The sequence below is a fragment of the Lissotriton vulgaris genome, unplaced genomic scaffold (genome assembly GCF_964263255.1).
Source record: "Lissotriton vulgaris unplaced genomic scaffold, aLisVul1.2 SCAFFOLD_2081, whole genome shotgun sequence".
Classification (NCBI taxonomy): domain Eukaryota; kingdom Metazoa; phylum Chordata; class Amphibia; order Caudata; family Salamandridae; genus Lissotriton; species Lissotriton vulgaris.
The window spans coordinates 1-10,579 of NW_028252898.1; positions in this window are offsets into that span (position 1 = coordinate 1).

Here is a 10,579-nt window from a genome sequence, read left to right on the forward strand (position 1 = left end):
ATCAACAGATTAGTCAAACTTAAAAGGGATGAGTTCGTGTTCCCTACAACTGACATTAATACAGTTATCACGTACGATGATCTGGATGAGTATCTGCAAAAGATATGGGAAGATTCACTAACTCTGAACTCCAAGACATTAATGGAAATCCTAATAGACAATGCAGACCTTAAGGTAACCAATGGGACAATTTGGTCCACCCCAGTTCCACTATGATCCAAACATGCAGCCTTTTTTTTGGGCGTGGCCAGAGAGGAACCACAGGACGCAAAAGAACAGGAGCCTATCAACTGGTCCAATGGGTGAATCCCCCACAGACATCCACAATGGACCTGATGAACGGCAAGAAAATCCCGCAGGAGGCAGCAGGGACAAGCAACGAGACATTCTCGTAATTAACTTAAGTTCCTACAATCTAACAGACATTGAAGAGGCTCTCCTCAATAGTGGTTTGGGCTTTGTCACCACACAAGAAGGTGATCCCTTCTTAGCCCGTTTAGAGATGGCCAAATTCTTTAGAAAAATTAGATTACATTTCTTTTTTGCTAAAACACCTGCAGCATTAGCAGACTCAACCATCACGAATACGGGCCTAAAAAAAGCCTCTACTTTTATTCCTCCTCTGACTGGAATACCAGCAAAAGTCATTGCTTTTGAGAAAGCAATTGAAAACGATCTCACCACACTTTTCCAGACAAATAAAAACTAATTTGTAACCTACCCAAGAGAGAACAACATGCACTACACTCATTAACATCAAACGATAAAATCACGATAAAACCTGCCGACAAAGGCGGTGCTATCGTTCTACAAGATAGCACACCAGTTATAGAGACGAGTGTCTACGCCAACTACAAGACACCAGGTCCTATACTCTACTATCCATTGACCCCACAGAACGGTTGAAAAACACCATAGGCAATCTAGTAGAAGAAGGTGTCAACGAAGGCTGGATCACTCCAAATGAGCCCGCCTATTTGAGAAATCTTAATCCTAATGTACCTTATTTTTACACCTTACCAAAAGGTACACAAGCCTCAACGTCCACCTCCAGGACGCCCTATAATTTCAGGGATTGGTTCTCTCCTTGAACCTTTGTCAACTTTCGTGGATCACTTTCTCAACCCCATTGTCAGCAAAATGCCAACGTATCTGAAAGATACGACAGATGTTCTGAGACTCCTACCAGGAATTGAATTCGACCAATCCACCGATATCCTAGTTTCCTTCGATGTGGAATCATTATATACTTCAATCCCACAAACAGAAACCTTAGAAGTGGTGAGACATCTACTCGAAGAAAACGACCCATCTACCATTACTCCAGTCTCTTTCATCATGACTCTGGCAGAAATAGCCATGAGAGAGAACTACTTCAAATGTGAAGAGTCATTGTACCTCCAGATTGCTGGAACCAGCATGGAAGAAAAATGTAGTGACCTAGCAGAATACTTCCATACAAAAATAGAAAAAATTCTGACTACCCTGCCTCAAATTAGCATAGGAGTAGAGTCCAACGAGGACGGAGGGAGACCCCTGGAGACCCTAGAGTCTTTCGGACCAGTATCTGTGGATGAGGTTCTTAAGGTCCTGGTGACCGTTAAGAGTGGCTCTCCTCGTGATGTAGCCCCCATGAGGATTCTCAAACTTGTTGCCCCTTCCATCGCTGAACCAGTAACCGAGGTTATTAACGCCTCGTTGGGTTCCGGTGTTGTGCCATCTAATTGGAAGGGAGCAGTAGTAGTAGTAATAGCTTTATTCGATAAAAACATATCATAAAAGCACTTGTTACATCTTAAAAACAATTTTATCAGCAATCATCAAGATAAAACATTTTATAAACAATGCAGCATATTGAGCAGGGGGACTCATTCACTGAATTAGTAGCTTTTTTGCAGTTCTTAAACGCCAGGCCCAGCCTAAAAATTTAGCCATACAGGAGGCAAAGAAGGGTCTAGCATCTGTACGTAATATACGTAGGGCTTCAAGATGAGAACGAGTTCCCAAACTCCTGCAGAGGGGCTTCAACCACCTCCGTCTAGAGGCTGCGTAGACACTACACTCGAACAACAGGTGGGACACAGACTCTACCCTTAAATCACAGAAGGGGCAGTAAGGTACGGTTTGGGCAGGCGGTTTCCAGGTAGAAGTAAACTCGCACAATGGAAGCACCCCCACCCTAAACTTAATGTACAATTATCTGTCCCATGAGCTCTGGATAATGTCTAAATAGGGTTCCCTATACGGGTCTCTTTGATTAGCAAAAACAGGGCTACGGATTTACAATGATTTGTGCTACAAACCCTCTCGTTGTCTGCCCATGACCAATAGGCCTTCTTTAACAGTTGTTTTGAAGGTGTAGATTTGTTAACCCAAGCCTCTCCTAATCCTAATTTATAAAGCAGCTTTTTGACCTCCCTGAGCCAAATGATCTTGTGGGAGCCCGGTAGGGACATAATGTCACTTAAGGCATCTGCATAACTGCTAAGTTCTTGCACATTCCAGATTCTGGACCATAAGAGGAGCGGGCGTAATTTTGCTTGATCGCATATTGGCCGGGTACCTGCATCTAGAAGCAATGGAATTGTTGGTGTACTGTGGGGCAAACCCATAAGGTCTTTGTGGAAGTTGTTCTCAAGATGAGTCAGAGTATCAACTCTATGAGTGCCCCACAGTTCGGCACCGTATAGTGCCGCGCTCACAACCCTTGTCCTATAAATATCTAAGGGAGCCCGATTGGTTTTAGGGATGAAGCGCGCTGTTCCTTGAGCAGTGCACCTGCCCCCTCTTGTGAGTCAGAAACACCTTTTGGTGATGTGCCTTCCAACTCATGGTATCACTGATACGTATACCCAGGTAGTCAAATTCTTTGACTCGATCAAGTGGAACAGAATCTAGGACCGGTCGAAAAACAGATTTTTTGGGCGGGTTAAGGACTAAGAACTTAGTTTTGCCTAGGTTTATAGCCAAGCCCCTTGCATCGCAGAATGCCTTGAAGCTGGAGAGCAATGATTGGATGCCCATGGGTGATTTCGAAATTAGGAGGGTATCGTCCGCGAACAGGAGCGTTGGAATTTTCCTTCCAGCCAGGGTGGGTGCATCTGATGACTGCTGAAGAAGGTGCTCCACCACTCCGTTAATATAGAGAGAAAACAGAGTGGGGGCAAGCACACACCGTTGGCGGACGCCCCTGTCCACGGGGATACGAGGTGTTTTCTCTCCCTGTGCACCCCATCTAATCTGGGCAAAATTGCTGTCATGGAATTTTACAAGCAAGGACAACAAATAAGGGGGGAGGCCTAGCCCATCGAGGACGTTCCATAGTAGTGTTCGTGGTACCAGGTCGAAGGCCGTCCGCAAGTCAATAAAGACTAAGTACAAACTGCCCCCTCCCAGCACCACCACTTTCCAATAGATCATTAGAAGGCGGAACGTCTGCTCGATTGTGCCTGTTCCTGTTCTGAAGCCTGCTTGGAGATCTGACAGAATCCGATTTTCATCGGCCCACTGAATAATCCTGCCCAGTACCACCTTTCCTGCTACCTTTTGGGATGAATCCAATAAACTAATGGGTCGATAATTCGCTGGGTCGTCCCTAGAGCCTTTTTTAAAAATAGGTACGACTTCAGCGCCCCTCCATGAATCAGGAAAAACCCCACCCAACAATACCTCGTTCAGAAGAGAGGCAATTAGCCTACTCCAAAAAGGAGGGTAATTCTTGATTAGGTCTCCTGGAATACCATCGGGACCTGCCGCTTTATTTGGAACTATACACCGAATTGCTCTCTCTACTTCCAGGCTGGTGAATAGACAATCATAACATGGGAGGTCAATTATAGGATTAGGCAGTGAACCCAAAGATGGGCAAGCTAGCTGAGACGCACCTGGAGGAGTGGAGTACAATTTCAAAAAGTGGGCAAACCATACATCCCCAGGGATATTGCAAGTTAACTGCTGGTCAATGGGCTTTTCCCTAGCTCTTAGTAGGTCCCAAAACCTCTTAGCATCCTTCCTATTGCTTGCCTCTACTAGGTCTCCCCAAAAATTAGAATCATAGTCCTGCTTGGCTTCAGATATGGTTTTTTTATATAATTTTCTCGCGGCCCTAATGTTAGCTGTGTCTTTAGACTTTAATGTGGCAACAAGTTCCCTCTTAGCTACACGACATTTGGCAGTGTACCACTTATCTGTTTGTTTGGGGAGATTTTTCGAAGGACCCCTGCGAGTCGGTTGGGGGACAATAAACAAGTCACTCAGTGCCACTATAGTCTCGGTGAATAGGGGTAGAACCATTTTACCAGTGGGACTTAAGGTGTCCATCCGAGGCTCCACTCCTGCCAAAATAGTCCCGGCTTGGGCCATCCTTATTTCGTCTGCTGAGACTTTGGCCCACTTCAGGCGCCTACTACAGTTTGTGGGGGCTAATTCATGGGAAGATTTCCACTTGTGATCAGATGTACCATGACTTCCAACCTGCCAAGGAGGGGTAATGGTTAGCGAAAGGGGGTTATGATCGCTGTCACCCGATACTATAACCTCCATGTCTTGGTGGTATGACCAGAGGTTGTAGTTGAGCATTATAAAGTCGATTCTAGAGGAATGACCTGGTCTGTTGTATGTGTGAGCACCCGTACAGTCGGATTTGGATCAGCCGTTTATTGATCTCAAATTGTGCTCCATACAAAGAGCATTGATCTCTATTGCGTTTTGTGACCATTTAGGGATCGGGTCAAGGTTCAGAATCGGGATACCTCTCCGGGTGTCCTCCTCAAAGGGTGTCCAAAATGTCTTCTCTAGCCAATGGCTCGAAACAGCAATTGAAGTCGCCTGCAAGAAGTACATAGGAGTCAGCACTGCAGGCAGCTAGATTGCGGCTTAAGCCTGTGGAGGGTAGATGAGATACACCGCCTTTAGCACCCCTTAGGTAAATGTTGAATACTTCCATGTTTCTTCCCCCTTTGTGGTTTATTGTTAACCACTGAAGATCTGGTGACTGGGTAGTCCTTTCTTTTACACTGAAGCCTAGTGCAATACTGACCCATATGATGAGGCCGCCAGAAGGGCGGCCTTTAGATCCTTGCTGCTGGACGGCGGGGATGAAGAAGGTAGAAAACCCCACTCTGTGTCTCGGTTCCAGACACCAGGTTTCCTGGAAAAGACAAATGTGATAAGGTTCCAGAAAATCATTCCATTCGGGGATGTCAAAGTTACGACCAAGCCCAGCCGTATTCCAACATAGGATTTTTAGGACAAGATCACCGGTCGGAGGAACCTTGGGAGAGACAGTAAGCAAGGGAGAGTCTGTCGTGGCCACAGGGTTAGAAGACCTCGCAGGTAGCTCAGTTTGCTGGTGATTAGAGGTCGCATGGGGGCCAGAACAGGTAGACCCTGATAATTCGGTAGAGGTAGGTAAAGGAGGGGTCATACAGGGTAAGTGTGTCCAATCTTCCTTGCCAGAATTTTCTGTTGCATTGGATATAGATGACTCCCCATCAGGCAATGGGCTGGTTAATCGTCCTACTCGGCTTGTTGCAAGTTCAAAAGCAGGACATACGTTGTGACGATGCCCCTGCGATGTCATTATATCCCTTCGGGGTTGTTTGGCCGGTTGCGCAGGGAGTCAATCCACCTCCTCTAAGCTACCAAATCTGTTGTAGGTAGAGAGGCCATTCCAGTGTAGGAGGGTTTCCTTATGGCTCCGGGAATTATTCAACCATGGATGGTGTTGGACCAATGTCCAATTATCCACCTGGTTGCGTCTTGGTCGGGGAGGGTAGAAGAAGGACAGTGGTCGAGGTATAACTGCAGAGTCCTCATTACCGGGCCAAGAGCAAATGTGGTGCGCCGTGTGTGGGTCCTCGAAGGTCACCACTATGCAATCCCCGGGACTGGATTTCTTCGTTGGACCTACCCAAGGAGTTCTACGAACCATCAGTACATGACTTCTTCTGCCATTAGGGATTGGTCTATTTACGTTTAACCAATGCATTATTTTGTTTTTCAGCGACCAATGATTCTCAAATTGGCCATTACCGATCGTAGGAACACCCGTCAGCACAACCACATAGTCATTGGCCTCTGGGGGGAGGTCAATATAACCCCCTCTAAAGTTATCTTTAGCTGGGGGGCCCTGGGTTTCGCTGGAAATGGGTCTATGGGGCATTTCAGATTTAGAGTGTCCTGGGTGTTGCGTGGAGCCCCGCGGGGGGGCCTTTGGTTTGGCGCGAGCTTGCTCCACCGTGACAGTCCTAGGTTTAGGGACAGGCTTTGTAGTGGGTGATACTGAGGGGGGGGGTTTGGTTAGTTTGGGATGCGGGAGCTTGTGGCATTGGATCAGCTACTATAATACCCTGATTTTCAAGACTTTTCAACCCAAGAGTGGTCAGAGCAATGATGCTCTTCTCCATTTCAAGCAGATTATTTTCTATCCTTGATAGTCTGAGGTCTAAGGGTGATAGAAGTTTTTTAAGTGTCTCCCAAACCACCTCTATAAATTCTTGGTTATTTTTGCCTAGCCCATCTACCTCTGGGTCCTCATCCATTGGGGTATTAATAGGGGGAACAGATGAACCCTTTCTCTGTCCCTCACTAGGTGGTTGTGTGCTAAGAGTACGCTCTGCGCCAGCATTGGTTGTTGTGGCATTAGTCGTTGACAGGTCTTTGGGAACAGCAATTTTTGCTTTTTTGCGAAAATAGGCAGAGCGAGAATGGCGTTTTCTCTTGGGTTGCTTGCCACTAGTATTGATGTTACACAAATTCGTCTGAGGGGATACAATAGGGACAGAGTTGTACACACTGAGTGGTGCGGGTGGGGGTCCCTCGTCTTTGTTTTCTGGGGTCGGTTGGAAAGTAGCAGGGATCGGGGAGTGGTGAACATCGACCTGAGTGACTATACAATGAGGGCGGACAGGCCGTTCAGGGGTAACTGAAGTAGCTATGTGGCCTAAAGAAGATTTTTTGGAAAGTGCAATAACTTGGGACACTCTTCTGGCAGCATCTAATTCTAACGAGACCCGGGCTTGGAGTTTAGATATCTCTTCGTCAATGGCTATGTTGGTGCGGGTAATGAAGTCATCCATGGGGCCACTAATTTGTGACCCACCTTTAGAGGTCTTACTACGGGTTACCCTTGTATTCATAGCGCTTGGTGCGCGGGGACGAAGATAGATCTTTGCCTCACGGTTGTTAAAGAGGATTTGAGGAATATCGAGCGAAAGAGGGTGGGCCAGTCCAGTCCTCTCTGTCCTCAAACGGCCTCAAACGGCCTCAAACGGCCTCAAACGGCCTCAAACGGCCCGCTCTTAGCCCGCTCTTCGCCCCGTGCTGCGTCCCGCGCTGCGGGAGTGTAGTGCTATGATATAGTGGGCGTGATGGGCGGGGGGCTGGCCGGCAGGGAGAGCGGACCGGATGGTATGTCCGTGGTCTCGCAGGGACTCCTGGTTGTTGGAGTCCCTGCACACTCGCAGCCCCGCCTAGCCTCTCGCCCTTACCTCCGCCTTAGGTGATCAGGTGCCGGTAGTTACAGGATAACGCACTCCTGTGCGAAGCGGCACCCGCGGAGCGGGTGCGGCGAGCTGTGTGGCCGGTTCTGCCCTCGAAGTCCTCAGCGGGTTGTCAGGTATGCCTCTGTATCAAGGAAAATGTGTCCCAACTGGTGGTGAGAGGAGACGCCTTTTACTGCCACGGGCGGGCGGGTGGCGGGCCGGCGGGGAGAGCGGACCGGATGGTATGTCCGTGGTCTCGCAGGGACTCCTGGTTGTTGGAGTCCCTGCACACTTGCAGCCCCGCCTAGCCTCTCGCCCTTACCTCCGCCTTAGGTGATCAGGTGCCGGTAGTTACAGGATAACGCACTCCTGTGCGAAGCGGCACCCGCGGAGCGGGTGCGGCGAACTGTGTGGCCGGTTCTGCCCTCGAAGTCCTCAGCGGGTTGTCAGGTATGCCTCTGTTTCAAGGAAAGGAGGAGCAGTAGTAAAAGCCCTCCTAAAAAAACCTAACCTTGATCCCCTCGACATGGCGAACTACAGGCCCATTTCTCTACTTCCGGGACTCAGTAAAATCGCGGAAAAGTTGGTAAATTTCCAGCTATCCAATTTCCTTGAGTCCTACGGTTTATTGAGAAGTTCTAAAACGGGCTTTCGCCCGGGTCAAGGCACTGACACCGCCCTGCTGGCAGTCGTTGAAGAAGCAAGAAGCATTTTGGATTCGGGAGGATCAGTGGCAGTGATCCTCCTGGACCTTAGTGCAGCTTTTGATACTGTTAACCACCAAGTGTTACTCCAACGGCTGTCAGACGTCAGAGTGTGTGGGACTGCGCTGAAATGGCTGCGGTCATTTCTCAGCGATCGGACCTTTCAGGTCTGGGAAGGCAGCGCACGATCGGCATCCACCCACCTCCATTGTGGAGTGCCGCAGGCCTCCTCCTTGATGCCCACATTATTTAATGTGTATATGGCCTCCTTGGAGGATGTGGTGGCTCCATTTAACATCAAAATCGTGAGCTATGCCGATGATACCCAGCTGGTGTTTGCCCTTTCCCAGGCCACGGAAAATCCCCAGGTGCTGCACTCCTGCCTATCCAAAGTCCACACGTGGATGGGAGAGTCAGCACAAAAGCTGAACGGTTCATAAACCGAAATAATGGTGATGGGGAAGAAAAGTCCCTCACTCCCCCTGTCCGTCTGGCCTAGTTGTCTGGGATCACCGCCCAAACCCAAGGCATAGATTACGAGCCTTGGAATTTGGTTGGAGCAAGATCTCTCCTTTAGGACCCAGGCTACTAAGATGGCAGGTGTCTGTTTTGGCCTTCTCCGATCTGTGCGCAAAGTGCTGCCTCTTCTTCCATTTCCATCTCGGAACTTTTGATCCAGGGGCTGATTATATCAAGATTGGATTTTAGCAATGCAATCTACTTGGGCGCCCCTGAGGCCACTCTGAATAAATTACAACAAGTTCTGAATGCGGCGGCACGAATGCTCAATAACATCCCTATGTCACGGTCGGCCAAACCCGCACTGAGGGCTTTGCATTGGTTACCGGTGCGGGAAAGGGTGAAATTTAAATCTCTCTGCCTTGCACATAAAATCTTGCAGGGTAAAGGCCCCCCGTTCTGCAAAATCTGGTGACCCCCTACAAGGCCAGTAGAACACTTCGCTCAGACCAAAAACATCTACTTAAGATCCCTAGGGTAAAAAAAGGCCCGTTCAGGAGGAAGGAGATTCTCTGTGAAAGTTGCGACTCTTTGGAACTCACTTCCTTTAAGTTTGCGTTCTGAGCCATGCCTCTTGCGTTTTCGTAAACATCTAAAAAAATGTATTTTCTGTTAACCACTGTCCCTCAACTCACATAAGTGTTACTCTGTTTGGATAAGCGCTGGGATGCTCCAGGGTAACCATGCGCTATACAAGACCGCCTTAATAATAATAATAATGGGGAGCGTTTTCGCGCCAAGTCTGGCGAATTTGTACGTCCACAATTTTGAACAGAGCATTGTACTAACACCTAACAATCCGTTTCATCAATCGCTTTGCATATGGAAGCGTTATATTGATGATATTTTAGTGATTTGGCATGGCACTGTGGACGACCTCTTGCTTTTTCATCAAAGGCTTAATGTCCAGAACCCATATTTGAAATTCACAGTAGAACATAATAAAGTTGAATTACCTTTTCTAGACCTTCTGATAACTGTGAAACCAGACGGACTTCATTCAGAACTATATAGGAAACCAATGGCCCGTAACTCTCTTTTTAGTTACGAGAGCTGTCATCCTAGATCATTGCGGAATAATTTACCCTTTGATCAATTTTTAAGAATCCAACGCAATTGTTCAGATAAAACCAGTTTCAAAAAACATGCTTCTGAATTAGAAGAACAACTATTAGATAGAGGATATCCTAAAAAGGTGGTGCGTCAATCAAAAAAACGTGCATCAAACAACAACCGCAAAGGGTTGTTGAAACCAAAACAACCAAAAGAGAAAATGGAGCGCCTGACCTTTGTAAACATCTTTAACACTAAATCAAATGCATTACAGAAAATTGTCCACAAACACTGGTCTATTTTAAACACAGGGGGAGATCAAATAGCACGCCCCCTCTTTGCTTTCAAAAGAGGAGCAAACCTCAAAGGCAAATTAGTTCACACTAGACCTCGAACTAAATTACCACGCCAAATAGGTACACTTTGGGACTTACCTGCAGTAACGGGCCACCATCCTTGCGGCACCTGTGCTGCATGTCCCCAGACTAGCAAATCAACAACTACCGGCATTGGCACGAATAGAGCATGGGAGCAGCGTAGGTTTACAAATTGTAATAGCGATAATCTGATCTATTTAATCACCTGCCCCTGTAAAATGCGCTATGTCGGCATGACCACTAGGCGCATCAAGGTCAGAATATCCGAACACAAAAGCACCATTGGGTGTCGGAGACAAGCCACCAGACTCACGGCACACTTCTTAGAGAAAGGTCATGGTCCAAGTGATTTTATTTGGACGGTTCTGGAACAACCATTAATACCCGAACATGTTGCTGATATATCTAACTTTCTCTTCAAACGGGAGCAAAAGTGGGTCTA